Source organism: Octopus bimaculoides, chromosome 24 (assembly GCF_046866305.1).
Source record: "Octopus bimaculoides isolate indiv1 chromosome 24, ASM4686630v1, whole genome shotgun sequence".
Classification (NCBI taxonomy): Eukaryota; Metazoa; Mollusca; class Cephalopoda; order Octopoda; family Octopodidae; genus Octopus; species Octopus bimaculoides.
In genome coordinates, this window is record NC_142951.1 from 32,891,954 (window position 1) to 32,906,932 (window position 14,979).

The 14,979-nt window shown below is 34.9% G+C and overlaps 1 protein-coding gene and 1 long non-coding RNA gene across 9 annotated transcripts in view; one reads left to right on the top strand and one right to left on the bottom strand.

Annotated features, from left to right (window-relative positions):
- LOC106880682 (protein numb-like) overlaps nt 1-14,979 on the bottom strand; it is a 182,233-nt gene that overhangs the window by 144,011 nt on the left and 23,243 nt on the right. The window lies entirely within an intron of this gene.
- On the top strand, nt 754-12,720 carry LOC128250766 (uncharacterized). Its single transcript, XR_008266750.2, has 3 exons — nt 754-2,576; nt 10,645-10,805; nt 12,633-12,720. It is a non-coding gene; the product is annotated as an uncharacterized LOC128250766 (long non-coding RNA).

Sequence of the window (14,979 nt, forward strand, 5' to 3'; positions counted from 1 at the left end):
AGTAGGATGGCTGTATTTACTAGAGCGTCAGCATCGAAATGTGTACAATATAAAGAGAGAGAGAAAGGATGAGGAACAGATAGAAAGTAGAGAGAATCAGAGAGAGAGAGAGAGAGAGAAATATTTTAGCAGCACTGAATGATTCCCAGCAGTACACAACAGAAGAGAAGTATTAAAGTGATGAACAGTATTAGAGAGAGAGAGAGAGAGAGAGAGAGAGAGAGAGAGAGAGAGAGAGATAGAGAGAGAACATAGACTGTACCATATTTTAGAGTCTGGCAGAACTGAGCTGGGTGATTCTTTTATCAAATCACATGGGGTAAATAGAAATATTGATTGTCTTTTTTCTCTATTTTCTTTCTTTTTTTTTTTTTTGAAGAACATTAAAATAGGAATAAAATGTCATAAATTTTAATCTTTCTCTCTCCTCTCAACTCTTGCCATTATATATATATATATACACACACATCATAATAATAATATAAATGATATATAAATATATGCATATATACATATGTATATATCTACATATATATGTATATATACTTGCATATATGGGTTCAGGACATCAAAAAATGTGAACAAAAGTGCTATAGTAGAGAAGACATTTGGCCAAGGTGTCCTGCAGTGGACCTGCAAGTGCCATACAGTGTCTGAGATGCGTAACTGAAAACAAGAGATTAATATCTTAGCAGGAAGATAAAATGGCTTAAAAGATCCACTCATTTAGAAGAAAATAATATAAAAAAAAAAAACATTATCAATACCATTAAAAAATTTGCAGCTTCAGACATACACTGAATATGGCTCTTTGTTGTATTGGACTACAGAATTTTATAAGACCACAACACTAGAGCAATCTTCTGAAGAAAAAAAAAAAAAAAAAAACTCGCTTCATAAATGACCATACATTCTAAGAGAAGATGGCAGGGGACTATTTAGCATCAGAGAAAAATTTCAGAAAGGCAGTTATTAATACTGATCACCACTTTTATAATTCCCAAATCTCCGACACATTTTTTTTTTTTTTTTTACAAGATCAAATAATAATAATAATAATAATAAAAGTGACAGTGAATCAATCATCACTGCAGCAGTAAAATTCACCAAAAAAGTAGAAAAAAAAATTTAGATTAGATTTCAAAGCTTTAAAGTCTGAAACAAAAGCAGCAGCAGCAGCGAAGCAGTGGCCATTCTAATTAATGGCACATTTGACAAAGGTGATGAACAAACAACAGGAAGCCTCAAGCCTACTTCCCCCCCCCCTCTCTCTCTCTGACACAGCTAATACTTCTGGGATCTGAATGTTCTGCACACAAAACTGGCTCTGGCCTTGAACAAACCCAGCAGCATAATGGGGCAGCAAAAGCCAACAAATTATGCCGTATGGAAAAAGGCCATCCATTCATTGAGAGGAATACTTAAAATATCTATAATTAAAATAATCCTTATCATCATTAAGGCAGCAAGCTGACAGAATCGTGAGCAAGCTGAGCAAAAGGCTTAGCAGCATTTTGTCTGTCTTTATGTTCAGAGCTCCAACTCTGCCCAGGTTGACTTTGCCTTTCATCCTTTTGGGATCTTGGGCCTTTAGCAGAAAAGATTATTATTATTATTATTATGTAACCTTCGTCCTGTCTTTGTCCTTATATGTCTTTAATTGATATTAGCCCTTGTGGCCAATAAAACGAATTAATTATTATTATTATTATTATTAATTAAATTTGTTGAACGATATTTTGGTATCTTGCGTTGCTTCAACGGGTTCAAAATTTGATATGTCAGTCTACTTTTTTCTTTATTTATTTACATATTCCTTCCAGAGGAGTCATAGCAGTCCTAATATTATCTATTTATTATTATTATTATTATTATTATTATTATTATTATTATTAGGGAAGCAAACTGGCAGAGTTTATTAGCCCACTGGGCAAAATGCTTAAAGGTGTTCTGTCCGTTGTTGCTCTGAGTTCAAATTCCACCGAGGTCATCTTTCATCCTTTCAGGGGCAATAAATTAAGTACCAGTTGGACACTGGGGTTGATGTAATTGACTGTCCCCTCCCCACAAAAATCCAGGCCTTGTGCCTATATTAGAAAGGATTATTATTATTATCATCATTATTATTGCTATAATAACAAGAAAAAAAATTGTAGTAATAACATTTAAACACTGAATATTCCTCGGGCACTAGCCCTGAATTTTTGGCAGGAGTGGGGGGGGGGACTAATCAATTACATTGACCCCAGTGTTCAACTGGTACTTATTTTTGTCAACCCCGAAAGGATAAAAGGTGAAGCTGACCTTGGCAGTGTTTGAATTCAGAACATAAAAAGCCAGAAGAAATATCACAAAGCATTTCGGCTGATTTGCTACCCATTCTGCCAGCTCACTGCCTTATAACAACAACAAATATTTAACAAATCTTAAGAAAATAATCTTTTTTTCTTCTTATATATGTGTGTCGAGTGTTATAGCAGAAATCTTGATAAACATGGAATGAACTAATACTGAGAGCAACATATTGAAATATGATTACTGAAAGGAACAGACACTGAAAATAAAAACCATTTCAGGTAAATATAACAGTTTCTAATTTCAGCTACAGGCACAAGGCCTGAAATTTTGTGGGAGAGGGGACTAGTCGATTACATTGACCCCAGTGTTTCACTGGTACTTATTTTACCAACCCCCAAAAGGATGAAAGGCAAAGTCGACCTTGGCAGAATTTGAACTCAGAATGTAGCGATAGGCGAAATACCACTAAGCATTCCATCCAGCGTGCTAACAATTCTACCAGCTTGCTGCCCTAGATGATGATGATAATAATAATAATAATGATGATGATGATGATGATGATGATGATGATGATGATGATGATGATGATGATGATGACTATATTTCTCACATAAGTATAAGGCCATAAATTTTGCAGGAAGAGTGGTGGTTTAGTTGATTAAATCAACATTAGTACTTGACTCGTACTTCATTTGACTGACCTCAAAAGAACATGTGGACCTTAGTGGGACTAGAACACAGATTGTAAAGAGCCCAAACAAATGCCACAAGGGATTTTTTTTTTTTTTGTCTTCTGAAGCTCCACTGATTCTGCAAATCAACCACACTGAATAATTATAACAACTATAACTATTTTTAATAAAATACCAAGCAAAATTTCAGCAATATTCATGGTAGGAAATTAGTTTGCATTTATTATGTTTTTCAGTGATAAACTAATTTCATAAAAATTCAATAATTCAGCTTGGTAGCAAATTATTGAATGGGAAAGGAGAATTGAAGACACACACACACGCACGTATGCATATATGCATGTGTACACTCTATGTCTATACATTTCTCTCTCTATATATATATCTTTCTTTCTATTAGACAGTGGTCATGCTGGGGCACCACCTGAATCAACCCCCCAGTACTTACTTATATTTAAGCCTTGTACTTATTCTATTGCTCTCTTTTGCCAAACAGCTAAGTTACAGGGATGTAAACATACCAACACTGGCTGCTGTCAAGCAATGATGAGGACAAACACAGACACATATATATATACACAACATATATGTAGATACATAGATAAATATACAGGTGGAAATTATGCACACACACATATATGCATGTGTACATGTGTGTGTGTGTGTGTGTTAGTGTTTTTCATATATATATATATATATATATATATATATATACACACACACATACATACATATTTATGCGTAAATACACACACACGTATATATCTGGGAATGAGTGGAGGAAGTGGATATAAAGAGCACAAATAAAGCAAACGAAAGAATTGGTAAAGATATGAGAGAAAAGACAGGATTACAGGGAGAAAGAATAGATATGGGGGGGGGGGAGAAGAGGGGAAGGACCAAAGAAAGACACAAAAAAGGAAGGAAGGAAAGTAAGAGACAAAATAAGTATAAATACACACCACACACACACATATATATATTTATATATATATATATGCACAGAGAGGAGGAAGAGGAGGAGGAGATATTGAGAGAGGAGGAAAGATTATTATTATTATTATTATTATTATTATTATTATTTTCCAGAGGGTAAGGTTTGTCTAGCCAGCTGCAGGTCAATAACTGTCACCAATAATATTCATGGTGAGAATATTGATCAGTTTATGGATTGGTGGGTCTCCTCTTCCCGCCACCCACCACTCTGTTCCTACTTCCTTCTCTGCCCTTCTCTCTCTACTCCTCTCTCTCTCTCTACTCCTCTCTCTCTCTCTCTCTACTCCTCTCTCTCTCTCTCTCTCCAGTAGTTTAATACAGAAAACAAAAGGCTGGTTAGCTCACTTTGTGTGGTAGCAGTTGTTTTTGTTGTTTAATAATGCATCTACTGTGCGAGGCTTAACAAAAGGTCAGCCCAGAGAAGAACAGCCAAGCCTAAGTTATGAATGAAATGAACAGCCAAACATCCCCCCCCCCCATTGCTAGGAGAGAGAGAGAGAGAGAGATGGAAGGGAAGAAAGATGGAGGGAGAGAGAGAAAAACAGAGAGAGAAGGAGAGAAAGACAGAGAGAGAAAGACAGAGAGAGAAAGACAGAGAGAGAAAGACAGAGAGAGAAAGACAGAGAGAGATGAATTAAATATACATAAAATGAACACCCTCTATTGAATCCTTTACACCTTCTTTATAGTTTTAATTGTGTGTGTGTGTGTGTGTATTAGAGATAGAGGAAGATAAAGTGATGGAGAATGTGTTTGTGTAAGTGACAGTGAGAGAGGTAGGCAGATTATGGGGGGCGGGGAGAGATAGTTGAATAGACAGACAGACGGACAGAAGGACAGAGATGTCTATCTACATGTCTGTCTATCTAAACATGTAGATAGACAGACAGACACACAGACATATAGATAAATAGCAAGATAGATAGATAGATAGACAGACAGACAGGTAGATAGACAGACAGATAGATAGACAGACAGACAGACACATAGATAGATAGATAGATAGACAGACAGACAGGTAGATAGACAGACAGATAGAGAGACAGACAGACAGAAACATAGATAGATAGATAGATAGATAGATAGATAGATAGACAGACAAATAGATACTTAGACAGGTAGATATATAATATTAGATGGATAGGCACACAGATAGGTAGCTTGTGTACGACAGTGAGAGAAGAAGACATGGAGAGAGAGAGAGTGTATGTGTGTGTGTGCGTGTGTGTGTGTGTGCGTGTGTGACAGTGAAAGAGAGAACATGTTTGTGTTTGCGCGTATGTTTTGTGTATGTGTGCTAGCATATCATTTATTTTATAAAAGAAAATGAATCCATTTAATGGTAGATTATTGAGAAAAAGTGAGGCAGTCAGGGTGGGGGGGTGGTGGTGGTGGTGGGGGGGTATTATTAACAATGTTATATAATGGTAGTACTGATATGTTTTAATTGTCTTTAAGGCTGAGAGAGGGAGGGGGTGAGGTGGGTGACAGGAGGGAGATGGAGGGGAGCGGAAGAGGGAGGGGAGAGGAGATGTGTCTATGAGAATTCTAGAATTCTAAAGATATGAGAAAGAGAATCGAACAACAACAATAACAATAGTAAAGAAAGAAGAGGAGAGAAAGGAAGCAAAAGAGGAAGAAGAGAGAGGGAGAGAGAAAGAGAGGACAAGAAAGAGAAGGAGGGAGAAAGACAGAAAGAGCAAAGAGAAAAGAAAGACAATGATGAGAGAGGAGTGACAGACGGTAGTTGGAAAAAGATAGAAAGTGGAATATATATACACACACACACACACATATATATATATATATATACACACACACACACACATGTATATATATACTGCGAGAGTGTGAGGTGATGGTGGAGTGATTTTATGAAAAGAATGAAAGCCTACCAAAAGACACACAAACACACAGCTAAGCTATGGGCTTAATATTAACTGATACAACAATGATTATGTGTGACTACTGCACTAGTGAATGAGGAGGTAAAGATGAATGGTTATTTATCACTGAATGTTCAATGAATGGTTTGACTTTCTCTCTCTCTCTCTCACTCTCTCCCTCCACACACACACACACACACACACACACACACATGTACACGTGTGTGTGTGTGTGTATATGGGAACCCATTTTGCTATTTCACTCTCTCCAGTCAAGAAGTAGAAATCGTCCTTTCAACACACACACACACACACATATGCAAATGCACACATACATGCGCATCATGGACACACAGGGGTTTGAAATATGCCTTTTAGACGCAGGCCAGTTCTAATTAAGCAGATCTACAATCAAAGACTGTGCCAGCCATGACCTCCCACCTGAAAATCCAAACAACTTATCAAAGACTACATTACCCACAAAGCTCTTCTCTTTCAAAACAGCATCAGTGTGAGATTTAAGGGATGTCTCGCTGACATTTCTAGCAAAGTCAAGCAACCAAGCTATTCAACAGTTCCATAGTAGACAGAGAGAACAGCAACATTATTTCAGCATCAGATATTACACTTTCTCACAAAACGGTACATGTGAGCAGAATTAATATTCCTGAGTTAATACAGGTTAATTCTGAGGCAGCGAGCTGGCAGAAACGTTAGCATGCCGGGCAAAATGCTTAGCGGTATCTCGTCAGTCTTTATGTTCTGAGTTCAAATTCCACCAAGGTTGACTTCGCCTTTTGTCCTTTCGGGGTCGATAATTTAAGTACCAGTTGCGTATGGAGGTCAATCTAATTGACTGCCCCCCCCCACCAAAAAAAAATTTGGGGCCTTGTGCCTAGATGCTTGCAATTTACTTTATATAGTAAAGGTGGGGTAGTGGTAGATAAGGTATCTGGATGGAGAGCTAATTGCTCCAACAAAAAAATCTATTTACTGTACGCATGTATGGAAAACAAAAATGAAAATGTAACAAACTTAACGAAGTGATATTGTCATCATCTCAATTGCTTATTTGTTTCAGCCATTGGTACTTATTCTATCAGTCTCTTTTTGCCAAACTGTTAAGTTATGGGGACATAAACACACCAACACCAGGTGTCAAGCAGTGGCAGGTGTCAAGCACAGATACAAAGACGTACACAGACACACACACACACACATATATATATATATATATATACACATGATGTATTTCTTTCTGCTTCCATCAACCACATCCACTCACAAGGTTTTGAATGGCCCAAGGTTTTAGTGGAAGACACTTGTCTCAGGTGCCACACAATGGGCCTGAACCCAGAACCATGTGATTGAGAAGCAAACTTCATACCACACAGCCACACCTTAGCATAATATTTATATATTTCTTCTCTGTAAAATCACAAGAACACAAGATATAAAAATTTCACAATGAACAAAACACACACACAAATAAACTAAGAAAACAAATACATTAAAAGAATACATCCTCTCTTCTGCTGACTAACAGATATCATTATGGTTTTGACACCTGGACAGGACCATTTAATCTGGAAGTGTTAACAGCGTCAAAAATATAAATGCTGTCTGAGAATTAAAAGACAAGAAGGGCCAAGCTTTGGTGCAACATGTCGATTATGTCTACACCTGCTTATTGTTACAAAATACTAATACAAACAACAAACCTCAACTATAAACTGTTACATACCTATATCTATGAATCATAGAAATCAAAAATAGAATTCAGAAATTAGAGAAATATCATATATATACATACATACATACACACACACACAAACATAGAGACAAACATGTATATATATATATATATATATATATATATATATATATGCATACATACAGACACATATATATACATACATACATACACACACACACAAACATAGAGACAAACATGTATATATATATATATATATATATATATATATATGCATACATACAGACACATATATATACATACATACATATATATATATACATACATACATACATACATACATACATATATATATATATATATATATATATATATATATATACAAACACACACAAATATATATATATATATATATATATATATATATATATATATATATATATATATATATATACATGTATATACATGTATATACATACATATACATACATACATATATAATTACAAACTAAGTAAATATATATTACTACAGCCATCAGCCAAAACAACAACAAAATTAGCATCAGATGAAAGAAAAGAAAAAGACCAACAAAAACAGAAGGGAAAACAAAAAATATACGGATGCTTGAATGGAGACAGATTTTTCTCTTTTCTTTTCTTGTCTTTTTTTTTTTTTTGTGATACAAACAAATTAAAACCGTGAGCAATTTCCTGTAATAAGACATATCGGAAAAAGAAATGGTAAAATCCATTATGTGAGCATACACTTACAAACACATACCAACAGACAAACGCATACACACACACACACACACACACACACACACACACACACACACACATGCATACAAACAAGAGTTATAGAGATAAATACACCAAGTTATAGCGAGTGATAAATGTAGAAGAAATTCAAATATTTTTGGTATTAGGCAGAATGACAATAAAAAAAAAAAGAAAAAGAAAAGATTTTGAATCTATCAGGAGCTACGGAATTCACAAACCAAATTAGGTTACAGATATCATTTCCACAAAATATATTTCTTCTGTCTATACAGTTTTGCGATAAAAATATTAGACTCATGTCTACACATAGAAGATCAACGAGAGTATTAGCAAAAGATTAATCTGCTAGGCAATCTAACTCAATAAATAATAACTAACTACCTGTGTTATTTAATAGCTAACAGGTAAACTAGTTAGCAGGCTAATCAGCGTGTTAATTAATTAACAAATTATCTGCTAGTTAACTGATTGACTTGTTGACTATTGTTGTTAGTAGAAATTTAGTTTGTTCAGTTGATATCTCTGTATTGTTCTCAGAGCAAAAAATTAAAAAAAAGCCAAAAGAAATGGTGCATTTAGAAATTAATGCATGAAAACTGCACAGATGTGGAATATAAACAGCTTTAAACACAAACACAATGTGTGTGCATGTGATTGTATGTATGTGTGTGAAAAAAGGAAATTAAATGATGGTATATGTGTGTGTGTGTGTCATGTTGAGGACTTCATACAGCAGTTGACTGATAAGAATTGAATGGCAAAAAAAAAAACATGTCTATATACATTAATAACACATGGGCATATAATATACAAATATACACACACAGTCTAATGATTGAAACAAGTAAAAGATATATATATAAACAGGAATGCTGACAGAATTGAAATTCTATTTTCCTCTTCAAGTAGAATTTGACCAAACAAAAGGGATAAAGTCTTAAACTTGCATACATGTAACAAATCACAATGAAAAAGAGAGAAAAAAGTTGAAAAAGTGAGAGCAGAGTAAAGATAACTATGAGAGAATTAAATTTTTAACATTTGTTGGTATAATCCACCTATTATTTTATCAGGTGCTATACCAATAACAAAAGCTTCCTTTGAATTATTTAAGAATATACTTCCCCATCCACAGCTTAAGCATAGTAAAATTTTGAAAAGCCACACCATTAAAATTTCTTACTCTACTACACCTAATATTGCACAGATCCTTGCCTCTTTCAACCTAGTGAAACTGGATCACCATATCACTAACCAAGCTCCTAAAAATTGCAATTACGTTAATCTCAACACTAGCTCTTCGATTTCAATTGGCTGTCTAAATATGTATATACTAGTGAACTGCACAAACCAACAACTCATCTAAGGCATACATTAGACCCATTCCTAACTATAATTTGAATCTATTTCAATAAGCATATGCAAACATTTTGAAACCCTCAAAGAAGGAATGGCATTTCAGAGTTTATCTGGGATATGGAAACTAAAAACAATGTATAACTTAAAAACAAAAAGTGTTTATCTGAAGTAAATCGTATTTCACTTTACAACCTCTGCACAACAGAAAACTTTGAAACTTTTTGCCAAAGCTCCCACTTTTAACAAACTCTCTGAATGAATTTCATCTTGCCAATAAAAAATATTGAAAACTTAGACATCTGAAGCTTAATCCTCTTTTTCACATTGGTGTTAGAGTGCAGCTGTATATGAGACTGCATTGGTGTGTATAGACAAAGATGTTTGTTTTTATGCAATTATATATGTAAATGTATATGTGTATACATATAATATTGTATATCATGTAACCTTATTCCTCCTTATTCTTTTCTCTGTATATACTTTTCTTCCATATCTATTAATAGTCACACTGTCTATTTCTATATCTATTAATAGTCACACTATTTCCACATTTATATATGTGCGTGTCCTATGTATATTTATGTATGTCAATGTGCTTGTACATATTTTTTCACATATACTCACATCCTTTCATTAAATCACTAATATTCCTCAGTTATTTCCCATTACTAATTAATTCTCCAACATTTTTGTCTTTCAAGCACAACTTCCGGAACAAAGTTGATTTAATATTTCCCCCTCATCCTCTAATCTTCATTAACATACTCATGAATATTAATGACACATATCCTCCTGCATGGCACTATTGTCCCATGAGCATTCATTTTGATTTAATTTCTACCCTCCCCCCCCCACCTTTTTTACACCTTGCCAACTCTTGTCAATTCATGAATAATTTTCTGACATTAACTTCCAGTTTCCTTTCTACTTTTAATTGCAAACCTGGGACTCAGCAACAAGAAAATATCAACAGGTAAAGAGAGAGAGAAAGAGAGAGATAGACAGACAGACAGACAGAGACTGAGAGGCAGGTGAGAAAAGATAAAGGGAGACAACCTATTAAAGATGAAGTTTCCAGTAAGTTTCACATCTTCAGTGTTTCATCAGTGACTTACCTATAAAAGACAAAGAAGAAAGAAATGACAACACATTTGTCACCGAATACATAAATATTTAAAGTTATATTGCTCATATCTTACTGAATAACTAAAACGTTATACAGTTAATGTATAACCAATATTATGCAATTGAAGCACATATAACATTACACAGTTAAAGTCTAAGCAACATTATACATCTATCAATCATTACACAGTAAAAGTCTATCAAACATCATACAATTAAAGTTTATCAAACATCATACAATTAAGTAAATGATCATATTTAACAGTATACAGTTAAAGTACATCAAACTTATGTTATCACAAAAAACAAAACATTAGTCAATGATTAATATTGATTTCAAGTTTTGGCACAAGGCCAGCAATTTGGGGGAGGGAGTGAGTCAATTACATCAACCCCAGTATTCAACTGGTACTTATTACTTTGACCTGGCATGCTAATGATTCTGCCAGCTTGCTGCTTTGCATCAATGAGTAATATTCAATATTTTTTCTTCTTAATTTGCATGTATGGGGAAACAACTCTAGATACATTACATTCTTGTATAAGATTCACTTTTTTTATATAGATATGTAGCCTAAAATATTGGTTTCAAATTTCAGCGCAAACCCAGCAATTTTGGGGCACCACACCGGGGCTCAACTGAAACTAATTGCATATGTGAGTGTACATGTGTGTGTGTGTGTGTGTCTTGACAACCGGTGTTTGTGTGTTTACATTCCCGTAACTTAGCAGTTTGACAAAGAGATCAACAGAACAAGTACTAGGCTTAACAAAATAAATAAGTACCGGGGTCAGTTCATTCAACTAAAAATTCAAGGCGGTGCTGCAGCATGGCCGCAGGCTAATGACCGAAACAAATAAGAAAAATGAAAGAGATAACCGCATGGATTTGATCTCCACTTCAAGCTGTTACTGCAAAAGTCCTGCTATCTGAAGACACAACCTAATTTCACAGCAGCACTGAATATGGGTGTCTGTCTGTATGTCTATTTTTATTAAATCATACACTTGCTACTGCTGAGTTATGGAAATAGCAACAGATTAAATTCATCTCAGTCATCATTTGCAGGATAATTAGAGAGCCATGTAGGAGAAAGCATGTCTAGCAGTGATTACTTCATAAAACAGCTAATGTATATTCGTTATTATTTATTACTATATTAAACAGTCAACATATGTACATGTATGTGGTAGTTAGAAAGAAAAACCCATGTCAGTCGAAGGCTATAATTATGTTTTGTCTTATAACATCAATGTTATTGGCAGAATTGTTAGAGTGTTTCGCAGTATTTGTATGAAGTCTCTGCACTCTGGGTTCAAATCCTACTTAAGGAAACTTGTTTGTGTCAGTGTCTGTGTTTATTCCCCTGTAACTTAGCAGTTCAGCAAAAGAGCAATAAAATAAGTACCAGACTGTGTTTATCCACCACCACAGCTTGACAACCAGTGTTGGTTTGCTTATGTCCCTGTAACTTAGCAGTTTGACAAAAGAGACTGATAGAATAAATACCAGGCTTAAAAAAAAAAAAAAAAAGAGTACTGGAGTTGATTCGTTCTACTAAAAACTTTTTGAGGTGGTGCCCCAGCATGGCCGCAGTCCAATGACTGAAACAAGTAAAAGAGAAAAGATTTATTTTAACCTTTCCCAATGTTATTTGAATTAACATAAAAAAAAATACTTTTATCATTGTGTTTCATGGTGCTTTTGTAGATCTCTTCTTCCTCTACAAATTTTGTTTTATCATTTTCGAAATCTGAACAAATTTTACCTCTTTTCAGACAAATGACAATGGAATGCCATTTAGAAAAAAAACAACAGCAGAAGAATGAAGGAATTTACCTGACAACTCAATAAATAAATATACCTACATATATATATACATATATATATATATATATATATATATATATATACATATATATATATATACATATATATATATATACATATATATATGTATGCATACATATACATACATCAATAAAAATACGCTATGCATTGGGTTGTTGGATTAAATTCACTCGTTTATTTCCAATGTTCTTTGGATTAACACAAAATATATTTTATTGTTCTTTCTTTTTTTCTTTTTCTGTAGTCCACTTCTTCCTCTACAGGTTTTGTTTATCATTTTTTGAAATTCGAATCAGACTTTTATGATGATGGTGTACCGAGTAGAAAAGAAAACAAACAAACAAACAAACAAACAAAAAGAAAAACCTGACCGAATTCACCTGACAACCCGGTTCCATCTGGATGATGTAGTAGCTACAGCATGGCCATGCCAACTCAGGTCAAGCACTGAATTACATCATCAAATAATAAATAGGAAACACAAGCTACAATATGCTACTTTTAGCTTCCATATTGGCATAAACTGAAGCGGTCTATTCTTTCACCTTCGTGAAAACTTTCAATATTTATATCATTATTTGCTTTCTAAATCACCGAAATGTCTTCAGTTACATTCTGTCTTTTAATATAATCTGCCTGTCTCTATTTTAGAACATTCAATCCATAAGACTCTTTTTTTCTCCCTCCCTCCTTTCTTTCACTCTCACCAGTTTCCATCTTCCATCCATTCTGGTCTTAAGCCTGCTGTAGTATGTTAATCTTAAGAGAGATTGTCTTTGCCAGTCACTTTTCCTAGCTTAACAGAAACCTGGTTTATTATTCATATGCATATTGTACGTCTCCTGGTTCCACTCTAATCACTGCACTTTCTTCTGCTGTCTGCAGCAGTGTGCTCCTGTCTCTATTTTTAACATAAAGATTTTATTTCCAAATGCCAACACATTTCCAAAGCTTGCATTATATAAAGTAGCTTTCGTACAGTCAGCAGAAATATTGTCAATCCATGTGTATAGGCTGTTAGTATTTACAACATAAACTTAATATGCATATGTGTGTGTGTGTTTATAGATGTGTTTTATATATATATATATGTATATGTGTGTGTATTATAAATACACACACATACATATATATGCATACACACAAACACACACACACACACATATATATATATATATATATATATATATATATATATATATATATATATATATATATATACACACACACACAAATATGCAGGTAAATATGTGTATACATACAGGTAGACATCCACCCTTCATCTTCCACTCCCCTTTTGCAGTTGTGTGAATTCACCTGGATCACTCACCCTCTCCAATCCAAGGTCCACTTCGCAATATACACGTCCCTGTAATTTGGATGTATGGTCCATACCCCTTTCCCCCATCACATCTCTCTCTCTCTCTCTCTCCATTTAAGGTAGCCATGTTCCTCTTCTAATGCAAAGCACTTTTCCTGTCTCTCAATACTATGCCTCCGCCCCCTCACCATCTATTGAGGGGGCTCTTGTCCTGAGAAGTTTCTTGGTGACCTCACTGCAGCTGGTGCCACATAAAAGGTATGCAGCACACTCTGCAAAGAGGTTGGCATTAGAAAGGGCATCCAGCTGAAGAAACCATGCCAAAACATGTCAAGCCGTCCAACCCATGCTAGCATGGAAAGTGGACATTAAACAACAATGATGATGAATTTCCTCATCTGCAAAGAGTCTGGGCCTTGCTCTTTACAGGATGAAGTAACAGGTTCATCAAATACCCATTTCATCTCAAAATCGTTTTCTCTTAAATTTCTATCTCAATTAAAAGCGAAAGTAAACAACAGCTATGGGTGGGACACCATTAACAAAGAGTCATGATCACATTTGGCTATGAAGCTGCAACATGTAGTATTTAATCTTTTTCTATGTGTGTTGTTCAATATTGTTTTACTGGGAATCTGGTCAAAGAATTGAAACCACGACGTGGTTGTGGGGTAAGAAATTTGCTTCCCAACTACATGGTTCCAGGTTCAGTCCCCCTGCAAGACAACGCGGGCAAGTGTCTTCTTTCATAGCCCTGGGCAGACCAAAGCCTTGTGAGTGGATTTGGTTTGATGGTAACTAAAAGAAGCCTGGTGTGTGTGTGTGCGTGTGTGTGTGTGTGTGTGTGTGTGTGTATGTGTGTGTGCGTGCGCGCGCACGGCTGTGTTTGTGATTGTCCCCAACCATCACCTAACAACCTGTCTCGGTTTGTTTACATCTCTGTAATGTTGTGG